The sequence below is a fragment of the Taeniopygia guttata genome, chromosome 4, assembly GCF_048771995.1.
Source record: "Taeniopygia guttata chromosome 4, bTaeGut7.mat, whole genome shotgun sequence".
Taxonomy (NCBI): domain Eukaryota; kingdom Metazoa; phylum Chordata; class Aves; order Passeriformes; family Estrildidae; genus Taeniopygia; species Taeniopygia guttata.
The window spans coordinates 9,126,563-9,149,778 of NC_133028.1; the positions used below are offsets into that span (position 1 = coordinate 9,126,563).

General features: G+C 40.4%; 1 protein-coding gene across 5 annotated transcripts in view; it reads left to right on the top strand.

Annotated features, from left to right (window-relative positions):
- Positions 1 to 4,132: 4,132 nt before the first annotated feature.
- SH3BP2 (SH3 domain binding protein 2) overlaps positions 4,133 to 23,216 on the top strand; it is a 36,621-nt gene continuing 17,537 nt past the window's right edge. Inside the window, exons 1-4 of one of the 5 annotated variants that reach the window (XM_072927943.1) lie at positions 4,133 to 4,372; positions 5,223 to 5,322; positions 6,836 to 6,923; positions 11,490 to 11,544. The gene's annotated coding sequence lies outside the window, so the exon portion shown is untranslated. The remainder of the gene's footprint in view (positions 4,373 to 5,222; positions 5,323 to 6,835; positions 6,924 to 11,489; positions 11,545 to 23,216) is intronic. The other 4 variants (XM_072927945.1, XM_072927944.1, XM_030270616.4 and 1 more) reach the window with 4 other exon arrangements.

The following is a 23,216-nucleotide window of genomic DNA, read 5'->3' on the forward strand; positions in this document are numbered from 1 at the left end:
AAGGAAGAAGCATGCCATTATTGATGTGTACTGCTCTGTTCTGAGAGGCCCCATTAGGGCCCCTTGATAGTGTCTCTGGAGCCAGACTTGTCTGCATTCCCATGGGGAAGCAGCTAAAAGAAAGAGCAGCAAGTAATCATCCAAAATGAGCACAATCCTGGGGTAAACAACAGAATGAGAAATGCTTGAGCATATTTAAAGGCTTAGGTGTGCTGTATATCTAAACAGGTAACCCAGTCCAGAATCCCACAGTCAGGACTCCAGTTTTTAATCTGTCACTTCTGTATTTCTGTAGTTGTATCATTCTCTGATGCTTTTCAAGCACAGTACAAGTATCTGAAATTTGACAAAAATACTTTCATTCCTTGAGACTGAGCATGTTTTTGTGCCTTTTTTTTTTGTAGGGTAATTGGCAGAATACAAATAACCAAAACAAAAATCCCCAAGCACCTTATTCTTATTCCCACCCAAGGTTTGCGCTTTGGATGGTGCTGATTTGGTGCAGACAGCTTACACTGGGCTCCTTGTGACTCCTTGTGCCACATGACTGAAAAAAAAAAAAAACAAGGAAAGAAACTTTCCTGGAGCAGCTGGAGCTCAAAGTGTGCAGTGAGCCATCACAAGGGGGAAATCAGGTATAAGCAGAGACTGTGCAAGAAACAAAAAGACTGATGGCCACAGGCAAACTGTGTCTCAAGGGCAGGAAGTGAGACCTGCCAAGTGTCAGCTAAATTAGACATGGGGAGCCAATTATAACAAATAAACAAAGGCTTTGCAAGCGTGTTAAAAAAAAAAAAAAAAAAAGAGAACCAGGAAGGAGGAAGCAGAGCCACAAGGCATTGAGGGACAGTGTCTTTCTCAGAATTCTAGGTGAGCTGGGTAATGAACTCACAAATAAGTATTTTCATAAGTCTGTTAGATTTGGAGTCTAGTAGCTAAAAATTACATCCTATTTTTCATAATGGGGGTTATGCAAATTCTGTATTCTGGAAGAACAGAGGTGAAAGCAGTATCAGAACTACAGTCCCTTCAATCTGATTTGCCATATTCAAATTTGAAGAAAAAAAGACTATGAACATGTAGAGATAAATGAGATAAACCAGATTTTTTCCCCAGTAGTAGACCATGTCAGGCTAACCTGACAATTCTTTTCGATAAGAGCATTATAGATTATATTTACTGATAAAATTAGGTTGGAATGTTTCCTCACAACAGCAGATTATTGTAATTCAAAATAATTGGATGGCTTCAATGCCACCAAACCTGCCAGAGTTCAAGAAGCTTTCAAACAATGCTCTCAAGTACATGATGTGATTTTTGGGGTATTCCTGTGCAGACCCAGGAGTTGGACTCCATGATTCTTGTCTGGGTCCCTTCCAACTCAGGATATTCTATGGTTCCATAATTTCAAGAGTAGGTATTGTGTGAACTGATAAAAGCTTCATATTCAAGTAATGAGTTTATTAGTTTGAGACAATTGAGAAAGAGCAAACTCATAAAATAACTATAATTTCCTGATGTTACACAAATATGATCCTAAAAAGTGCTGGGCACAGATTTTCCAGGAGGAAGGAGCAAGCCTCCAAGTTCTCCCAGCTGGATTACTGCATGCAAATTAGGTCACACAGAAAACTTAGCTTTTTTAGAAGCAAAATTCAACTCAGAAGAGAAATGGAGAAGGGCCTGTTACCCTGTAATACAGTTTGTATCAGGGTTAGGTTTTGGTTTGTGGGTGGGGAATATTTTCCTTGAGGAGGACCAAGTGTGCCTTTCCAACACGTTTGGCAGCGCACTCGCTAACACGCTCTGCTATCCAGTAATAACACACAGAGTCATTTGAATCACGGGCTGTACCCTATAAAATGAAATCACAGGGCATATTCAGCCAACAAAGTGAAGGTTCCCCACACCTGCTTCAGCTTAATGCACTAATCTGCTTTCTCTGGAGAGAGAAAGTTCTGGGTTTAGTCAGGCAGGAAAATAAATGCTATAATTTCCACCAACAGTCAGGATGTTCTGACAGAGTACTCACACACTCACTCCAAATTCAGTGGAAGAACTACATTCAAACAACTTTCCTGGTTGTGGTCTTCCTATGGGACCTGTGTTACCCAGCCTGCCCACGGCTGTGCACAGCTCTCAGTCTTTGTGCCACAGAAACCTGAGGCTGCTGTTGGCTGCAGCTGCGTGAGAGCTTAACAAACTTCATTTTCTCTAGGCTCTGCCAGTGCAATGCCTTCTTCATACTCAGAAATGATCTTTCTGTTTACATAGAGGCTCCTTCACATCCAATAGCAGGTGTTAGCAGCATCGTGTTTATGTTACAAATCAATCAAAGGTCATCACCAAACCCATTTCCAGCATTAATCAGTCTCTGTTGTACTTTAAACATGGGAATTTTCATTTCACAGTACAAGACCCCCTCTCTGTTGTATTCGGAAGAGGGATTCTCTTTGCTACTTCATATTACAAAGCTCTGTGAATGACAAAGAGAAATACTAATAAATAGCATCGACAGGAAATATTGCACCACCACCTTATTTTCTGACCACGGAAACTACTCTGGTACCACCATAAAGGTCAAAATCTTTAAAACCAGTTGAAGTATAAGCTGTGTAATCACTAAAGAAATCTGCTGCTTTTTATTGAAACAAGCCTCAGTATAATACACAGATCAATGTTTTAAGTAATACTGCTTTATTCAGTGCTCTCTTTTCAGTTACATTCTTGCTACAAAAGTAAATGGAATTAAAACTGATCACTTAGTACCTCTCAGAATAGTAATTATTTAATAGTAATAATTTTTACAAAATAGTAATAATTTTTACAAGACAAAACCCACATTTTAAGTTGCTGAACATTTTAAAACAGGTTTTTCATACTTTTAAATGTAATTTTGATTTTTCACACCTCTGCTCATACCACAGAATAAGCTGAGTTGGAAGGGACCCACAAGAATCATCGAGTCCAGCTCCTGGCCCTGCACAGGACCATCCCCACAGGTCACACCATGGGTCCAAGAGCATTGTTCAAATGCTTCTTGAACTCTGTCAGGCTTGGGGCTGTGGCCACTTCTCTGGGGAGCCTCTTCCACTGCCCAACCACACCCTGGGTGAAGATCCTTTATCTAATATTTAACATAAACTTCCCCTGACACTAAATAGTTTTCAATTTTGTGACTAAAAACCACATAAAATTTAAAAAACAATCCCCAAATGCTTAGTTTTTTACAACACCTTCCGTACTGCTCCCAAACCTCTGGGAGCGGTACAGGCAAATGGAAAAACAAACAAAAGCCAAATAAAATTTAAAATCTTGAGTGAAACAGAAGTCTATCTTAAATTAACATTTAACATGTGAGAACAAAGCAAACTGCATCTTATCACATTTTAAATGTCACCTTTTAGAAAACTTAAAACACCTTTCCAACTGTGGAACATCTTTTGGCAGGACGGGGAGGCTGCAGGGCAATGGGGTCTAACTGGCATGGATGTGGGGAAGACGTGGATAAAATGTGAGCTGAGAGCAGAGGCAAGGAGAGCTCTGTGTGCTGCCAGCCTGGAGCCAGCACGGCTGGGCGGCCCTCGGCAGGTACGGACACACGGACACGGCCTGCATGGGGTTCCCGATGGACACAGGACACATGGGACAGTGCCTGCATGGGGTTCCCGATGGACACAGGACACTCGCAAAGCAATGTCACCGTTCGTAGCTATGCTACAACCTCCTTTCTCCCCGCCCCTGGTGACTTCCAGGCAGGCACCTGTGTCAGACCCTGCTGCCAGTCAGAACAAAGCCGCTCCCCAGGTCACGTTCTCTGGGGCTGCAGCTTCTGGATGTGGTGGAGTCACGCTCTCTGAGGTGTGTACGGGAGGACTACGCGGCACCCAGTGCCAGGGTCTGGTTGACGCGGTGGCGCTCGGCCATAGGTTTGACTGGACGATCTGGACCCAGTGATGCTGTGCCAGGTGCGGGCAGACCTAGCCCTGGCCGAGCCGAGCGGTGCCTGGGCTGGGGCCGGACCCCGCAGAGCCCGGCGGCCCTTCCGGCAGCCCCGGGAGGGGCGGCGCTCCCCGGCCGCAGGAGGCTCCCACGGGCGGCGCCGGCGGGGCGGGAGCGGGAGGCGGGAGCGGAGCCGGGCCGGCCCCTCAGGTGAAGGAAGGGGCGGGCGCGGGGCGCGCTGACCGCGCGGGGATGAGCGGCCGCTGTGGCTGCCCGCGGAGGTGAGCCGGGCTGCGGCGGAGCTAAGCCGAGCTCCTGTCCCGGCGGGGCCGGGAGGGGCTCCCGCCGTGCCCGCGGCTCCCGCCGTGCCCGCGGCTCCCGGCCCTCTTCCCGCCGCGGCGCTGCTGGAGGGCGCCGGGAAGCTCCTCAGGTGAGTCCCCGGCACCTCGGGAAGCGCCGGGCCGCCCTCGCAGAGCCCCAGTGCCGGGCGGGGAAAGCCGCGGGGCTGGCGGTCCCCGGAGCGGCCGCCCGGGCTCCCTGGGGAAGCTGCGGTTCCCGCGGCTCTGCGGGAATCAGCGGGAAGACGCCTCGTGTATTCTGCTCCGTGGGTTGACGCCTTCAGTTCGGTGCCGCTTTGCTCACCTGCAGGTGGGAGGTGGGATGGAGTAAAGTCATCCCTGTGGGTCCGCCCGTGGGGAAGGGAAAGGCTCCTCTGGGGGCAGAAAAAGGGTGTAGTTGCTTTCCTTTGGAGAGGGAAGAATCAAAGAGCTGTATTACCCACTTGTGTTGAGCTGTGGCTTCGGTGTTGAGTTTGGAGCGTCAGGATTAATTTCGTAGCATGTTTCTAGTGGTAATATATATATATTAAAGGATGAGGCAAGACATTTTAGAGTTGAAACATAGGGTACAAATGCATTGTGCAGCATTTTCTTTAATGTTACTGTCTACTTTATCTTGGATGCCCCCTATTTACTTGGGTTGCGTGTGTCACTTCAGTCTGGGTATGGAGTTCATGTCCATCTGCAGGTGTAAGTGCTCTGCCTCTGGGAGCAGCAGAGAGTGAGGACAGCTGGTATGTGCTTATTTAATTGTCAGCTTTTATCCCCAGTGCCAACTGGATACTGCTATCCCAAGTGAATTGAGATAGTGGATAAATATTTCCCCTCCTACAGGGAAGGTCTGTCTGCTAAGACCAGTTTCTGGAGTCTTGATGCTGACAAAATGCAGCTCAGTAGTAGGACTGAACCAGCCTCGTGCTGTGTCTAAATTCATCATTACAGGTGCAGTAGTTCCTGAGTGCATGTCACAGTCTCCTGCTGATCTGTGCTTGGTCTGGCTGCGCATTGAAGTTTCCTCTTGGAAATTAGTTGCATTAAGCTGGTATGTTTCTTACTACAAGAAGCAATTTTCCACTTTTTCTCTGCTCTGAGGGTTAGTGTGCCACAGTTTATGAATTAAATTTAGATCTGAATAATTATACACCTCTTCTGTTTATTTTTGCTTGAATCCGTACAGGAAATATAGGGTTGAAGCCTCTGTTTATTTCCTTCATGCACCTCTTTCACGCTTTAGACAAAAGCAGAATTAACTTGCTATTTTTCTTCTAGACATTACACATCTCTTTCCCTTCCTGTTGCAGTATTTTACAGACATCTTGCTGTTGCAGGAGAGCTGATGAACAAATACCTCTTGCCAATATTCCATTAATGAGGAGTCAGTACTGGGTCAGCATAGTGGTGGGTTAAATACTGCTTCCTGTTTGTAATTTTCTTGTTTTAAAATCTCTCAGCTTTCCATAAACTTTTCCACAAAGTATGACAGTTTCATGCTGAAAGGTCCAGAAAATAAAGATCTTTTTAGAAAAATGTTATAAAGGAGGGAGATGTAGACATGACAGTTCTGGAAAGGGTTAAAGAGTTTGTAGTTATCAAAGCAGTAATAAAGAACACACCAAGGTAAGTTCCTGCAGAAACCCCAGGCAGGGCTGAGTGACAATTGCTGTGTTTGAGGCCAATCTGACCAGCTGAATCTGTAAACTCTTGCAGGCAGATGAACCCCTCATACTTCAAAGGCCAGATTGCCAAGTTAATATTGTTGCTAAAAAATTTAGCTTGCCTACAAAAAATACAAAATAGGGGGCATGAACAGTCTTCTTGTGCAATTTTTAAAAAAGATGTGAAGCAGTCTCCTGTGATAGAAAATGAGACATGGCAGCCACTTGGGTAATGAAGTGCTAAGTAGAAATGGAAATGCCTTAAGAAGCATTAACTTCTGCTTTACGGCACCGAAACACAAACATGGGTGACCAAAAGGCACATACCTGTAGGAAAAATGCCTCTGACACTCAAACCTGGTGGCTGCAGTGTTACTCTTTGCCCCACAGCCCTTGGGTCGTTGGTGCATTTATTGCTCTGCTTTACAAGACTGCTGGAATAGAGAGGTGTGTGTTTAACCTGACAACCTGTGTGTTTAGCATGGGTGCATCTTCCAGCCTGTTTGGCATGGGATGTTAGACAATGAGTACCTTATACTTTTGTCAGAATATCCAACAGCTTCATAAGCTTGCATTGTGCAAGCATTGTGTCCGTTAATTGTTTCTGGCTTAAGCCCTGATCTTAAAAGTACTTGCAGATGTAAGTAACTTTACTATTTGTCAACTTTTAGATTGTGTTACTGAAGGATCAGGCTCTTGGCTTGCTTATACTTGTACTGGACCTTGCAGGAATGTTCAGAGAAGCTCAGACTCGCAGGAGCATTCATTAATAGCTCTGTAAGGAATGGTGGGGACTCCTCACAGCTTCCAGGCAGCAGCCAGGATAAACTGGTTTTGTTTAGATTTAAAAATATTAGTTGATATAATGATTCTTCCATGGTGTGTTTTGTCTTCTAATAGGGATTTTTTGATGGAAGGGAGTGAAGAACCTCATTGATGTTTATTCCCCTCTTGTGTAGCTAAGCATTCTTCTGGCCTTTTTTCTAAGGTAAATTTACTCCATGAAGGCATTTCCTCATAACATGTTTTCACAATTGCCTTGGAACAGTGTACTGTACTGTTGTGGAACAGTGTTGGGAAGGGAGTTTGAGAGTGTAGAAATCAGGGAGATTTAATGCAGCCTCAAAGGTAGTCTGAGGCTGACACATTTCTGTAAATATAGTACTAAAGGAAATGTGTATTTCTTACAGTTATCACATGTACATATGTCACTGTCTGTTCCTCCAAAATTTATGAGCCATTGCTAAGTCTTGTTAATCAACACCCCTCTCCTCCTATCAACACTGCTTGCTTTATGCTGGAATGACTGTATGAGTTATGCCTTTTGTGGTATGTTGAGGGGAGAATTGAAGGCCCTGAAGTTTTGATCAGCATAACTGCACTGGGTATGGTTGTTAACTTTAGGAATTATTTATCGTGGTTTATATTACAAGCATATGTATCTCTGGTTTGCTTGCTTCAGATGACTAGCCTGGAGTACATAGCAGAATTTCTCTGCATTGTGCTTTTTAAAAGCAATATAGTGCCTGCAGTATTTCTCCAAGATCTGTTTGAAGTTTTTTTTTCAATCTTGTCTCCTGTCCATACACTTCTATGTTGAATTTCTTAATTTTTCCTTACAAAGAAATGGAATTGACGAGTCTACATTTAATCTCACACATGCAGGACTTTGAAAACAATTTTTCTCGAGATAAGGGATTAATTTTGAGCAAGGCAATAGTTATGGGAGAATGCAGGGACATGAATTCCTATGGAAACAAACCTAAATGTTTTTCTCCCCCTATTGCAGCATACCAGCATAACTGAAATAATCTATTTATTCTGTTTGTGTGCCAGCTCATTTCCTATAATGACAGAGTTCTTATCTCTTCCAAGGTGGCTTTATTGCAGTAGTTATGCATATCTGAATATCTTTGGCAGAAAGGTACTTCAGGATGATGTACAGCACAAGAAAGAATTACAATCACCCAGAAATCAATCCTGGGCAATACTTATGGCTTCAGCTCCTGCAGACTGATTTTAGGAGCAGAGAAGGGAACAGCTTGCGTGCCTATTGAGAAGATTCCTCTTGTGGCTTTTTGCTGTAGTCATGGGCTGGTTAAACCAGGCTAATTCAGGAACACCTAATGTGTAGCTAGTACAAATTACACTCTTTCTAAAGTACTTCTGACAAATCTTAACTTCATGGAAAGTGGACGTTTTGGATCTGTCTCCTAAAAGAGCTGTAAAGAACTGAGCTAGATAGATGGTGTGAAATAAATTAGTGTGGCTAAGTTTAGGAATAGCTGCTTGCTGGATTTTGTTGCTGGATTAATTTTCATATCTGTAGTTGCCCTGAGGTAGGGAGAGTACACCTTTGCTTCCTTACAATCTTTTTTTTTTCCTGGAAAAGCCACAGATAAAACTTCAAGTAGTCCAGGGAGTGCTTGTTTTCATCCTCTTAACATCTGAAAATTCTCACTGTTCAGCTGGTTATGTTTAAAGCTTTCTGGATTTTTATTTTCTTTATGCTAAGCTGTACCATCAACGGGCACACTGTACATCATTAATCATATATGATCAGAATCACTTCCAACCTGATGGAACAGTAGGTACATTTGAATCATTAGATCTGCTCTCTCTTCTAGAAAATGCATATGTCTCTAATTCCAACCCAGCTCTTCTAGTGTTAATTTGGCAAAGAAGAAGCTTCCCAATTCAAACTGGCTTTATATCCTTACACTTTTAAAAGATAAACACTTTGCTCTTAGTTAAACTTTGCTCTACCACTCTGCTGTAACTTAGAAAAACACAGAATTTGTTGGTCATGGTAAACCACTTTCTTGGGTATTTTAGGGCAGGAATACATGAATTTGGGGTTCTTTTCTTTATATTTTGACTGACTGATTTATGTAGATAGTGCTACTATATGTGGTAGTGTGTAAGCACTTAAGGACTTTGTTAATTCCTGATTATTCCTCATTACTCAAAGTGGATTTAGGTGCCTGCAGATACTTTCACTCTCTTATTAAGCATTTAGAAAAATTAACACCTACACATACATTCAAGATCACTTCATGAAAACGAGAGTGCTCCATGATGTAGCAGACATTGCAACTAAACTTTGTTAATTTGTACAATATCTTGTGCCTGCACAAAGGACTCATGTAAAACTCTTCTTTGATATTCTTGATTGTTTCAGTGCAGAGACTATATTGCAATCCCCAAATAGGAAAATTATTGAACATGTTTAACCAAGACTCTTATTTTATTATCCCTTCAGCTTTGCTAAATAAATGAGTGCTAGGAGAAAGTCAGATTTATGCCTTTAATCACAAACTCACTAGTAAGGACTCTTCAAACAAGAAATCCTTCAAGCCAGATGTTTTCCTCTAAATAAGAAAATGGAATTTCTATTGGAGCTCATATGGGAGCAAAAACTAAGTGAAATATCAGTCTTCATTTTTAAAAAATCTGGTAGCTATGCTGAGTACTATTTAACCTCTTCTGGGGAGTACAAAACCCCTGAAATATTAGAATTTCTGTTGTTGCTGGCAGAAGCACTGTACAAATAGGCAAAGGTCATTAATGAGTCCCTAGGAAGAAGACAATGCCTGTATTTTAAGTGAGCATTTATTATTATTTTTCCTCCGATGTGCCTGTACTGCATATTTAAGCCTTTCCTCTAGTGGGAAGGGTAGCATGCACTTTTAAAAAAACCAGAAACTAAAATCCCTCATCATAATAGCTAGGGCCTTAAAAAGAAGCAGAGGAGAAGCAGTAATGTGTACACCAAAAATTTACTTAAATATGCTGTTCTGAGAGTTGGCTGTTAGTATTCTATGTTCGGATTCATCTCCTGTCTTAACTGATTTGTCATTTCTTAGCACCTGGTTTAAGACTGGTTACCAAGTTCCAGTGAAGTGATTACTCCCAACTTGCTGTAGGAAAACAACCTGTATTTGGAGTTGGAATGATCCTCATTCTTGCTTCTGGCAGTGCTTGGAAAGAAAGGACTGGGAGGCAGTGGCACCCATGTGCATGTCTGGAACTGTTGTTACCTCAGAGATCTTTCTTTGTTCAAGTGTTGACAAAAGAGAGGATGGGAAGTGTGCTGCAAGACTCATCATGAAAGGTGATTTGTGCATAACAGACATGACTAAAGGCAAAAGATTTCTCATTTTGAAGTGTAGCCAAGTAAACAAGAGGAGAGCAAATTGTAGAAGGAAGTAGGAGAATTTAGTATCCCTAAGCTTTGTACTTGTATGGTCAAGAAAATGAAACAAAAACGTACTGGGTGGTGGAAATAGAGTCTGCTTGAATGGGTGCTCTCTCTTAAAGGACTAGAATGTGAATTTAGATTAGACTTCAGTGCATTGAACTGCATTGTAACTCAGTGTAAATATACTTTCTCATTGTTCTGGTTAGCCAGCTGAACTACATCTTTTGGTGTAATTCTGCTGTAACAGATGGGAATAAGGTCAGGTCTAGTTTAGCTGGCAGCATACCTATTTAGGTGAACCATGAACCTGAGTTGTGCAATTTAATAATTAATTGTTAAACAAAAACAAAACTTAATTCTAAATGCTCTTCAACTGAAATGACAGCTTCATCTTTTATTATCATTGAGTTTTTCATTTAAAAATATGCAAAGTGAAAAACAGGAACCCTTGGAGAAGGGAAATCTTACTTAACATGTCAGTTCCCATTTCCATGTTCAGTTCTTCTCCAGACAAATAAGCTTCCTACTCTCCAGCAGACCTTTTCTCTGCTGAAATCAGTGAGATGACTTTTTCTTTACTAATGCAGCACTTCAGGGCAGCATCTCAGATCCTGAAACAGATTTTAATAAGTGTAAAAACACGTTTTACTAATTTTCATTTTTCATGTAATAATGGCTTAGTAATGAAAAAGGAAGAAGAGAGGTGACGTAGAGTATTGTGTATACCTGGGTCTTGTCTGTGAAATGTCTTGTAAGACAGAAAAATTGTGGTTTTGTAGGAAGCTTTGTTTCCTTGTTCTAATTTTAAATTAAGCTACTGTAGTGGCAGACATTAATCATGATTCTGGAACAGTAGTTTTTAAAAATTTTAAGTTTTAGCAGTTAGATTTTTATTTGTGGTTTCTTTCAATATCTTCATGTTAATCTTATTGCAAGTCAAAATCTCTTTGAAATGGTCCTTCATCTCATATTTTATTAGCTCTTACATGATTCTACAAGACTTGCCTCACTTCTAACCTCAGCTTGGGTGACTGACAATCTCTCTATAGGTGTATTTGTAAAAGCTTGTTCAAACTCTACTATAAAATTAAAATCTTTGGTTTAAATTCCACCTCAAACTCTACCTAGTTCCCCTTAACTTCATCAGAAGTTGCGTGCGACCAAGTGCTGAGGTTGGTGTTCAAACCAGACATATTTACCCTTCAGAGCTAGTTCCTGCAACCAAGTAGCACAGGCTTAAATTTTTAGTCTCTAATCTTGTGACAACACTACTAAAAAGAGTAAATCATTACCTTGATGTTGCTTAACAGTAATTCTATTACAACATATCACATAATTGTTTATTTCTCCTAGACCAAGCTGGAGCTCTGAAGAAACTTCAGTTCAATGCGTGAGGACTGCAGGACAGGTATTTCCTCAAGCGGAGCATCTCTTATCTCAGAGTGCTGTGCTATGGCTGAACTCTGGGTTTGCATTACTTGGAGTGTAATGTCTCCTAAACCTTTTACACAGACCTGTAGTCACACTGTTTTCACCAAGCATGTGTACTGAAGTCAGCTTCTGGTATTCCTTATAGTGATAAAACTACACCTAAACTCGAGTAAGAGCTCCCCATCTTTCTGTTCTGTTTTGTACCTATTCCTGGAAAGATTAACCTTTTTTTTTTTTTTTCTGTTAATGATGTAAAGAGAAATTTAACACAAAGAAACATGGACTGTGAGCCTACAGGTCCTACTGGCAGATGAAAAACTTATAATTAGCTAATTCAAAACTGATCTGTAAACTTGACTAATCAAAATAAGATACTTTGAACTATATTTGGGTGAAAAAGTGACCTGACTTGCACAGATGCTGAACATCTGCAGCTGTTAATTGCCTTTAATCAGTTGGGTTTAAACATTCAAGCTTTCCACTGTAATTTTTCAGTCAGTTAATCAGACTCCACTGTGGTGCCAGGTAGGCATGTTTCCAAAGCACTGTGCATTTTAAATGAGTAAAGTGGGATTTGTTTATACAGACTTTTTTATATGTTGTGTGGGGAAATACAATTTCTGCTGTCAAAGTGGGTGTACCAACATACAGGAGCAGGGGACAATCAGTCCTCTGCAATCTCTGTTTGGTATCTAGGAAAGAATCCTTACCTTCAGTATGTAACGGGAGCCTTGCATTAGGACTCATCAGAATGTTAACCAGAAAGGCTTTTCTGAGAAGAAAAAACACCCATTGCAGGAGGGGCACACAAGTCTTGCTATAAGATTAGTAGTTTTCTTCCTCCTAAAAAGCTGGAAGAAGAAAATGACCTTGAAAAAAAATGAGGTTATAGAAAACAGGGTTGTCATCCTGGGTTTAGGAGAGCCCAAACAAATAATAAGATGATGCATAGTCTGGCACAAATGTGTTCCACTCCCACCATCAGTCAGCTTGTGTGGGTACTCTTACTCAGGAGTAAATTAAGCATGGCAGACTGCTGGGATCTGGGATTGTACTAGATAAATACTTGCGGTGTGACTGTGCAGTGGGGGAGGATGGGAAATTTGGAAGAGAAAGAGGAATCATGTTTAAGAACATGAAGAGGAGAACGGAGTTGGATAGCCAAACTATTCTCTAGCCACATAGAGGAAATTACTGTATTTGCGGGAAGCTGTTGTGGGAAGAACTCACAGTGAAATTCTTTTTTCCTTCAGTGCTCAAAGCCTTAGTGAGTCATCTGTCTCCTGCCTTCTTCTCCCGCCCTCTAAAAATAAAAAAAGGGAAAAGCCCTTATTTCTGTTGCTTGGCAAATGCCACAGCTGTTGTGAAGAAGGTTGTAGTAGTTCAGAACACCACTGAGCCAAGTGCCTGACGAGGCCAGTTGAGGCATTGTCAGAGGGATGTGTGGATGTGGTCAATCTCACATCTTTTGCTTTGAGGTGCAGCTAAGCTTTCTCACAATGTTGGAAACAACACTGATAAGATGGAATATCCCGTTTGCAAAAGTACACAGTACTAGGGTGATCCCAAAGTGATTAAGTCTGGAAGCTGTCTGTCATGTTGGCACAGTGCCTGCTGTGCCTCTGCTGCCAGGCTGTTTCTCCATGGCTGCATGGCATCCCCATTCCTTCAGTGGACAGCAGTTGTGCTTGTCCTCCTCCCTGCTGGCTGGTGGCTCCTCTGCTTTGTTCACTGGTCCTGGAGGAATGAGAGGACTGCCAGGAGTAGAAGGATGTGGTAGTGGGAGAGAAAGGTGTCACAGTGCTGCTGATGCCACCTGTGCACTTGCACTCATGGATTTGGCTCCCCAGCAGAATTGGGTTGGCAGGTGGCGAGGGCTTAGTGACAAATCTGTTAATTACTAAAGATGTACTAATTGCTGTTCTAATGGGCTACAACAGTGTCATGGTATTTAAAAATTACTTGGTAGTAGGAAGCTCTCTGCTGAGCAATTGAACTGGGAGGTGGGTCTCCTCTTCTGAGTTGGAGGTCTTGTTCCAAGGGATGTGTCAATAACGATTGACAAGCTTTGCTTATTGAGAGGACAAGCAGTAAGGATTTGCAGCAGTGTCTTTGCTGTGAAATCTAGCAAACAAGTCTTTTTGATTGAAGCTCTTACTTAGTTTGGCAAATTTACACATTTCCCTTCTTTTCTGGAGTGTTCTCTGCCACTTTAGCTAGCAGGAAACATATTAATTAGATGCATCTAATTAATCCTTGTTTCTGTGCCTGCACCATTTCTGTCTTTCTAGTCAACATACTGAGTAATTTGCCTGCCACATGCTGTTCATGCTCTATAATTTTTGTAGCCTTTAGGAGATAAAGTGCATGGCCTTACCACAATTTTGCTCTAAATGTGCTTGCTGATCTATGCTAATTGAGAAGGCATGTGAAAGAAACACACCTGACACATCAATCAGGAGTTTGAAGTGTCATTCTAACAGAAAATAAAGCTGTGAGAAAGCTGTCTCCCCCCACAGTCCTTAGTAGCTCTACAGCTACTATGGCATTGGGCAGAGTTCCTTTCTCTTAGTTTCTTATTGTTGGAATTTTAGGGTTTTGAGCAACTCGAAGGCTAAGACCACATATGAACTTGGCCTGATACTCAGGTGTTAGGTCACATAAAAAGCTGGTATAAACCTGATGTGTTCCTAATAATCCTGTATTAAGAAGAGAAACTGTATCACTATTCACTGTTTAACCCTAGTGACCTATGGTCTGATGGGTTTATGTTGCACATTTCAGCAAAATGGTCTGGAAAAAGAGGGAGCCTGTATTGGAATGAAAAGGGTTGATGATAGTGTTCTGTAGGACAGCCAAAATGCCAAATGAATGGTGAGTCTTGGGGAATAGATTCCTTGTGATTTCTGAGCAATTTCATCTCCAGCCAAGTGGAATGAAAAATAATAAAGAAAAACAATACAGCAATCCAAAGGAGCAAAAAAAGTGAGCTTTAAAATTCCAAGGTATACAACAGGTAAGAACTCCTCTTCAACAATTCTCTTGTCCTTGCTGACTAAAGGATTATTTTTTCTCATCCAGTTAAACTATAACTAGTGCAGTCTTTGCACTTGATTGTACTGTGCCAGCTGCTGGTTCTCGGGTAGACTGCACAGGGGAGGAAGTGGCACTGGAGCAATGGCTCTGACCCACAGTGATTTTGTGATTATATCAATCTTTCCTAATCTGAGATGATGACAAATTTAGAAATTTTTCATAAAATTCTGTAGACAAATTTTTTTCAAGTATATAATGGGATAACTGTTGTTTGAAGTGTTGGGCTTGTTAGGTTTTGATCTGTTGGAGATGTAGCTGACAGGAATTGGAAATTAGCTCTGCTGTATCTTGGAAACCGATACAGTGTCTTACTATGTAAAAATAAGTGACTTGAATGCATGAAAGATTGTCACAATTTCTGGAAGAAGAGGGGGCTTTTTGGACAGAGTGTAATGCTCTTTTAATGCTTTTGGTACACCTCCAAAGCTGAGAGTTCATTTTATGGCTGTAGAGATAAACAATTAACAAAGTGCAGCTACACTTTGATAGAGTTATGTGCAGTTCTTTAGAAGATGCTAAGTGGATCAGTCCCTATGATTTTATATACTAAACAAAATACCACAAATAGCATCAAATATTTTTTAAATGTGCAGAAAGAGTATTTTCTTCCTGTAAAGTTCAGCTTTTTAGATCTTTTATTTTGTGATAACAGTAACACCCACAGCTGAATCAATGCATCTGTGATGTTGTTTGGCTTGGGTCTAGATGAAATGTTTACTATACAAAGATGTCAGGTTTGATTACTTATGTTGAAATGGGACCAATCCTATTGACCTAAATTTCTGAACTTCCTTTGTGCAAGTGAAATCCAGCTTCAATTCTTCATTGTGTACAAGAAGTGGTTTGTATTTAGAATGCCTTAAAAATATCTAGGATGTGTATAGCAGGAAGAGATTCTGTAAATCTTGCAAAAGCTTTTGCTGGAAATGTTATATGCTCCATATAAATTCTGTGTAGAACAAAAACCTGGAAATGAAAGAGTGCTGTGCAGACTCCTTGGACATAATGACTGTTAGTTCCAGGCAGTGCATAAATGTAAGATTTTAGAGGCTGTGAAGGAGCCCTTCTGTCATAACCAGGTCATCTCTGTAAAGAGTCTCACTGCACTGCTTTGAAAGAGCTTTTCAAGGAAATGGTAAAAAGAATGTGCACAAAGGCAATGTATTCTTTGTAGTTCATCCTGCCAAGAATAGAACTGCTGACATTCATAACATACACCATTTCTTTAAGAACTGTAGATACATGTATTTCTCTATGTGTGTGTGTGCATGTTTCTTTTCAGTCTGTAATAAAGAAAAGGTCGTTTCAGTGGTGAAAAGTCAGTGAAGCCAGGGATCAGACAAATGACCTTTGGACCATCTTTGTGACCATGAGAGTGGAAGCAATAGGAAGTGCTATAAGATGTTTGAGAAAGGATTTGAAAATAAGCAAGTTCTCTATGATAGGATAGGTTAGTGTGACGCCTTGAAGCATCTTCAAATTAAACAAGTAGAGGGAATATTCTAATTAGACTGTAGAGTGGATGTAAAATAGTCCAGGTTCCTGCTAGATTAAAATTTTGTCTGTAATAATTTTAAAAGTTTTGATGGGAAGGAAGTGGGAGTATCTTTTAAAATGAGTGCTCCTGTTTACAAATTCCTTTTTTAGCTCACTTAATGGGACAATAGGAATAGCTGTATGGAGTCAGATCTGATGAGAGCTTGCAGATGAGTGTAAGAACTTGGCACAGGTATAGAATATTCTTCTAGCCTAAGAATTTGCACCTCAGGGGCTTATTGGAGTAATTTTAAAGTGCCAGAGACTGATGTCTTGGAATCTGATCTCACTGTGCACTAAGTGAGATGTGTTACAGTGCTTTTTTTTTTTTTTTTTCCCCTTAGTTTTCCTTCTCTGAAATATTAATGATTACCAATCTAGGAAAGGTTGTGATTCACATGTGCTGTACCATTGCATCCATTCCCATTATATGTAGTGTTCTGAGGTCCTTTCTCCAGAATGAAGAAGTTATACTCTTACAAACACCTTTATAAGGCTTGTGCCTTGGCATACAGGACAGGTCGGGAAAGGAGCTGATTTGAGAAGAGCTACACGCCATCAAGGTCAAATGGAAATAAGAATCTAGAATTTGGGTTTTGGATCCATGCCTTTGTTCTATCTTACTGTCAGGAGTTTGTTATTTTCATTATATTATGCCGGGGGTTTGTACCTATTTGGAAGCCTTGCTGCAAACTTCTGGCACCATGGCAGTAACACGTTTGATTAGGCAAACTGGTTTGTGGTGTAAAATATGACTGTTTTTTGTTCATGTCTTATGAAATACTGCATATTAATGTCTTCTGTGCTTGAAAATAGCCCTGTGTGAGCTCACTTTTGAATGCAGTCTATGGCTCTGGAGACTTGAGTCAATGTCAGGCTAATCCTTGCTGTTGGAGTTCATTTAAACAAGATTTAGGGGGAGTGAATTTCTTTCTTTTTAGTCATCCTTCTGAAGGAAGCAGTGATTTCCATAAATAATTTGGACAATGGCCTTTTCTATTATCATTTATCTTGTAAAAGAAGCCAATTGGATGAGATTATACATTTTATGGTTATTTTATGTGATATGAATTGACCGTTCCCTCTCATGTCCTCCAGGTTAAAACAGTTTCTGTACTGCTGTCTTTCTGGAGCAGTTTTGCAGTGTACATTTGTTTTAATTTTAAAATCTTCACTTGAAATCCTAACTACACATGATGTGGTGTTTATAATTTAATTCATCTTTTGTAGAAAGTAAGCATGAGCTTACAGAGTTCCTTCTTTCTGGTGCTTGCTAAGAAAAACAAAACAAAGCAAAAACCCACCTAAGCCCAAAGGTAATATTTACCTAAGTGACAAAATACACGGTAGCCTTAAATTCTGGTTATTGTCAACCATGCCCTTACCTGTTTCAGTCTTTTGATCCAGTGTTTTGTGTGGTGGGAGTGGTAAAATACTTATGCTTTACCACATCCTTTGGAGAGTTAATATGGTGATTTAAAAAGGAACAGTAACTGGAACAAGGAATCCATGTTTCTGGTGCACCTACTTACCTGCATGAGGCTTTGGGCACAAGGAGCTTCAAAGCTGCTGGAGGTGGGAACAGTCCATTAGTAATACAACCCAGTTGGGCCTTCTAATTCTGTAATACACACTTGCATGGTTATTAGCTTATTTGGATATTCTGGTTCATAGTCAGAGTTTCCAAGTCTGAGAACAGCAAACTCTGAGATGCTTCACTGCATTATTATTTAAAACCTGGCACCACCTACTGTGTTGTACTGCAATATAGTACAGAGTGAGTCTTTGCAGTGTATCTCTATACAAGCAAAACAAAAATAGAAAAGCTTTGTTTTGTTTTGTTTTTTCAGGGTCTAGCAGAAGTAGAGCTTCCTCTTTGGTGCTGGCTACAGCCTTTTGCTTGAAGAGGTATATTTGCTTAACCATATGGTTCCTGCAGCCACCAGGAGAGGGAAACACAGGCTTGAAGGACTCACAAATGACATGACCAAATGCTGCCTCTAAACCAGGGCTTACTGCATTTGTTTCTGATTCAATGAGTAGCTTGTTATTGGGGTCAGTGGATTTATGAATTGACTCACTACATTTTTTGTTGATAGGCACTCAAAAGGATATTATAAGCTTTATGTGGTTTTGTTGGTTTTAATATCCAACTGCAGGACTGTTTTAAAATTGCTTATATTCAGTAATTTTATTATTGATTTGCATATTCCTTTAGAAAAAATACTCTCTTTAGCTATAGTAGTGTTCAATCTCAGTTACATTAGTCTTGTACAAGCACAGTATACAATAAACCCATCGATCTTGTATATCTTGCCAGAATGCCTTAGTATCAGAAAAAATTAAATGTCTTTTTTTTTTTCTTTGGACACTTGATGTACTTCAAATCAACCTATGTAAAATTCTAAGAGCAGAAAAAGTATTTCCTAGGAACAGACAATGTCATATGGCAAGATACCTGCTGGTTAAATGTACCTGTCAGATATGCTTTAAAATCACTAATAAATATTTGACCCCTTCCAATACACTTCTAAAAGCCTTTAATTAGGTGCTGCTTTTACTGAAGTTCAATGGTCCATCAGCTAAAATGTTTTAAATTGTTTTGACATTGAAGCAGAAATTATTTTAGTGTCCAACAGTGCTTCCTAATATATCAGTTTTGAATACCTTAGTGATGGAATTGTGTGCAGTTAATCACAAACCAGCCTAGCAGTAAAATTGTTGGAACTGAAAATTTCTGCCAAGGAAATAAATCTTTTGTGGAAACTCCCACTTTCAGTATCTATGTGTATTTGGGGAAACTCCCTTTGCAGCTGTCTTCAGGAATAGGATCTTGGCAATCATGTTTGTACTTCTGCTAGTTACATAATTTTTTAACCTATGTTCTATTTTAAATTGTTCTACAAGCAGTGATGAGAGCAGTTAATCACAGCCCTAGTGGCATTTACAGTCTTTTGTATGAGGACCTTGTATATAAATAACAGTTAAAAGGAGCAAAGAAGGTTCATTTATTTTCAATAGTAAATGGAAATGGAGTGTGGGTAATGTATCTGAATTTATATAAAAAAGAATCAAAAGGCAGCAAATTATCTTCAGGACTTGCCTTCTACTTTAATTGTTGTTTGTACCAAATGTTACTGGTGTGATCTGACTGGCACAGACTTGACCCAGTTAACTCCCTGGGGTTTTGAGGGGCCTTTTGATTTAGTAGAAATCTGTTAAACTTGAAAAGCTACACATAACAAAATTGCCAACATCGAAAATTATGCTGAAACAGCTGTACTGGTCTTAATTCATAGAACCATTTAGGGTGGAGAAGACCTCAGAGATCATTGCATTTCAACCTAGCACCAATACCTGCTCACCCCTTAACCATGTCCCCAAGTGCCACATCCATGTAGGAATGATGACTCCACCACTTCTCTGGGCAACCCATTCCAATGCTTGACAACCCTTTCTGTGAAGAATTTATTTCCAAATATTCAACCTAAATCTCCCCAGGCACAAGCTGGGGCTGTTTCCTCCCATCCTGTTCCTTGGTAACTGGGAGAAGAGACTGATCCTCACCTGGCTACAACCTCCTGAAAGGGAATTGGAGGCAGTGAGGAGGTCTCCCTGAGCCTCCTTTTCTCCAGGCTAAACACCTCCGGCTGTTCCTCACAGGACTGGTGCTCCAGACCCTTCCTCAGCCCCATTGCCCTTCTCTCGACACACTCCAGCCCCCCATTGTTTTTTTGGGAGTGAGGAGCCCTACAATACATTAATATAAAGTCTTGCATTATTTTTCATGGCTGGCTGATATAAGTGAATCTAAGTTCTTATATTGAGAGTATGCAGATGTTTCTTTTCCAGCTGCTCAATCTAATTTACTTTTTTAGAAGCTATGCATAAGCTGTCTGTACTTTGTAGCTGTACTTTGATTTACAGACATTTGAGCAATATATGACATTAACTGTATCCCAAAATCAGAATCATGCCATCATCTTCTAGGATGTATGCCAAACTGTTTGATGAGACAATCATGAAAAGTTACAACTTTGTTTTAAAATTGAAATGCTCATTCTCTGAGATATGGCTTATTTGTTGCAGACCAGTACTGGCTGGTATTTTTTGAAGTTCCAAGCCAACAATATGTCTATAGATGTTCAGAACCTAAGAGCCACTAGCGTATAAGTAGAAACTTGGAAACTTTCTGACTTTAAGTGTTTTTTGGGTTTTGATTGTATATATATTATCAGGGCTTCAGCTGCATATTTTAAGTATAGGTAACAAATAAGTAAAAATGTTGTCAGGGCTTCAGGTCTTCTGAAGTAAGCTGAAGGAAGGGATGATGGTTGAAATTTAAAGTATAGGAGTTCTTTTGACAGTGAAGGAGGATTTTTGGAAGTTGTGGCCTCATTTCCTTGTTGCTGATTTATCTTTTTATTTTTTTTGTAAAGATAACAATGCAATTCACCCAGCAGAAGTAATTCTAATGGATGGTTATATGTATTTTCACAAGTTTGCCTTACTTAATTGATGAAGGATTCAGGCAAGTAATTTACACTTACTGTTTTACAATGTGCAGTTGTGAAGCATGCAGCTGACAAATACATTATCTCCCAATATAATGGCTGTGTTTCCACTGCCATCTAGAAGCTTGAGACTAAATTGGTTTGGTAGAATTAATAAAATACTAAAATTTCTAATAATCTACTCCTGACTCAAATTTAGGACACATTTTGTTCATCCCTTTCTTAATGCTTTATTATACTGTGGACTTCCATGGAAATATATAATGTATGAAACCTTACATTATTCTGTGTAGAACTTAACTGCTGAGCTGACTTCCTGGAGCTGACAGAAAGTGTTTTTCATGATATTTTAAATTTTTTAGTGCTTTATTGATTTTTCTGCCTTGCCTGTTGCTGTGCTCTTCTTGTGCTGCTTTTATTTGCAGTCCATTCTTGCAGTTTCCTGTAAATTTGGCAGCAAGAGGAAGTGCTCCCACTGCAGATATAGCTCAGCCCTGCGGTGAGACAAGTGAATTTATACCAGCAAGGACAGTGTTCTGCCAGGTGTGTTTGTGCCCTCACATCCCATTAACTAATGATTAGTAGGATTGGTTTGGACTGCCAGCAAGAACTGTTCCTGACAACGGCAGGGAAGACTGGCTGACTTCCTCAGGCAGCAGCCCTGCTGGAATGAAATCCAAGTGTTGGTTTCAGATGCTTTGGTTCTTCATTTTAAGGCTGAGTAATACGTTATAAATAAATAGAGTATCTCTTTTGGAGTGAAATTCTTTCTAGGTTAGCTTGGTGCAAGGCTGCTTCTCACCGCTGACTTCATGGGGACAAATGAAGATTAATCTGAAAACCTTATACCAAAGGTTTATGCATAATAGAATTTTGCTTTGTGAAGGAGGTTCTATTTAATTCTCTTTCACTTCCCTGGCAGACATGTCAATCAAATCCATAAAGTTTTCATGTCTTTGCAGATTCCTTATTTGCAATTTTCAAATACAATCCTTCTGGTGAAGGGTCTAGAAAGCTAAACTGAATTTGCAGTCTCCCAGAACAGTGAAACATCTAAACTTTGGTTGTTCCTTGGTGGAACACCTGCTTGTGTGTGTGTGTGAAGTGTCTTCTGTTCTGACTCTGGGACCATCTTGATAGTGTTGGAAATCACCAGAGAAGTCAAAATGGGATCTTGGAACTTGAAATGAAAAATTATGTGCATTTCTGAGTACTAAAATGAAGAAAGAGAGAGCACAGCGTGAGAAAGGTGAGAGGGGAAAAGCAATACCTCAGGAACATGTGTTGGATGAAGAGGCATGGTTTAATGAGAATGTGAAGCCAAAGAGTGTGGTAGTAGAAGTTGTGGACTTTGGAGGGGAAAACCAGGAGTTAGGTGTGTCACATCAGAAAAGGGAAAGAGGAACTGAAGTATTTTTTCCAGTATTGCATATACTCAAGTGCTGTCATTCTAAATCTATTTTTTTATTGAGTTGCAGAAACAACTTGCAGAGATGCTAATGCAGACTTGAAGAGTATGCTTAGATAAAAGAGAACTCAGGGAGGAAAGACAGATTTAGAGCAGTGGGCCTTAAATGGGTAACTGATACTGTAGCAAATAAAAAAGTGAATTAATTCACAAAGCACTGAGCTTAGTCCTCTGTAATTACTTTGTGTGAAAAATCTGTCAAGCCACTGAGACAACTGGGTATTGATCCTTATTGCAGAGCACTGGGATCTTTTGTTCTGATATGCAGATCCTTTTGGCTGGCAACAGGTGTCTGGTATTTATGGTTCAGTTTCCCTTCCTATAGAGCCTGGCAATGGAAGGAGTGCAAATGGGTGTCCTATGGTGGGAGAGCTGTTTTCTCTAGCCCGTACAGCCGTGAGTAGTTTCTGAAATGTTACTTTCTTTTCTTTCTTTTGTGCTTTGACTGTTGGGTCATTTACAAAAAGAGATGTTGTATGGAGACTTCTTCCTTCTATTTTGGGACACAGATTCATGTCTATTTCCTCCAAAATATGTGAAGTAAGCTTTTCTTGACATACTTATAGGTGTTTGGTCCATCATTTGGAAACTTGCTCGTTGATTTTGTCTTGCTCAAACTTTTGAGCCTGGAATGTTGTTTAAATCTAGACAAGTCAGTGAAACACGTGAATCCTTTTAAGAACTCCAGATGAAAGTAATTGTAAAACAATTACATTTATTCATTATCAGTTGGCGATACTTGTGAGCAATTGTGCACTGTCAACCTCTTGAATTTGAATTTTATTGTCTTTTGTAGTTTGTGTACCATCAACCATACCGGCCAGACTTGTTCTAAAGTATATCTATGCTGCAGAATTTTTCAGGATGGCTGTTTTGATTGTCTTGGGTTGACGAGGGAAGGAGAAGCTCCAGCTGTGGGGGGTAAAACAGGTTAAATACTTCGAGTTCTGTGGTGCAGTGCAAGTACCTGAGGCACGGGCTCTTCAGGAGCACGGGCAGCATTTCTGAGCCGCGTCTCTGCCAGTGCGGGAGCTC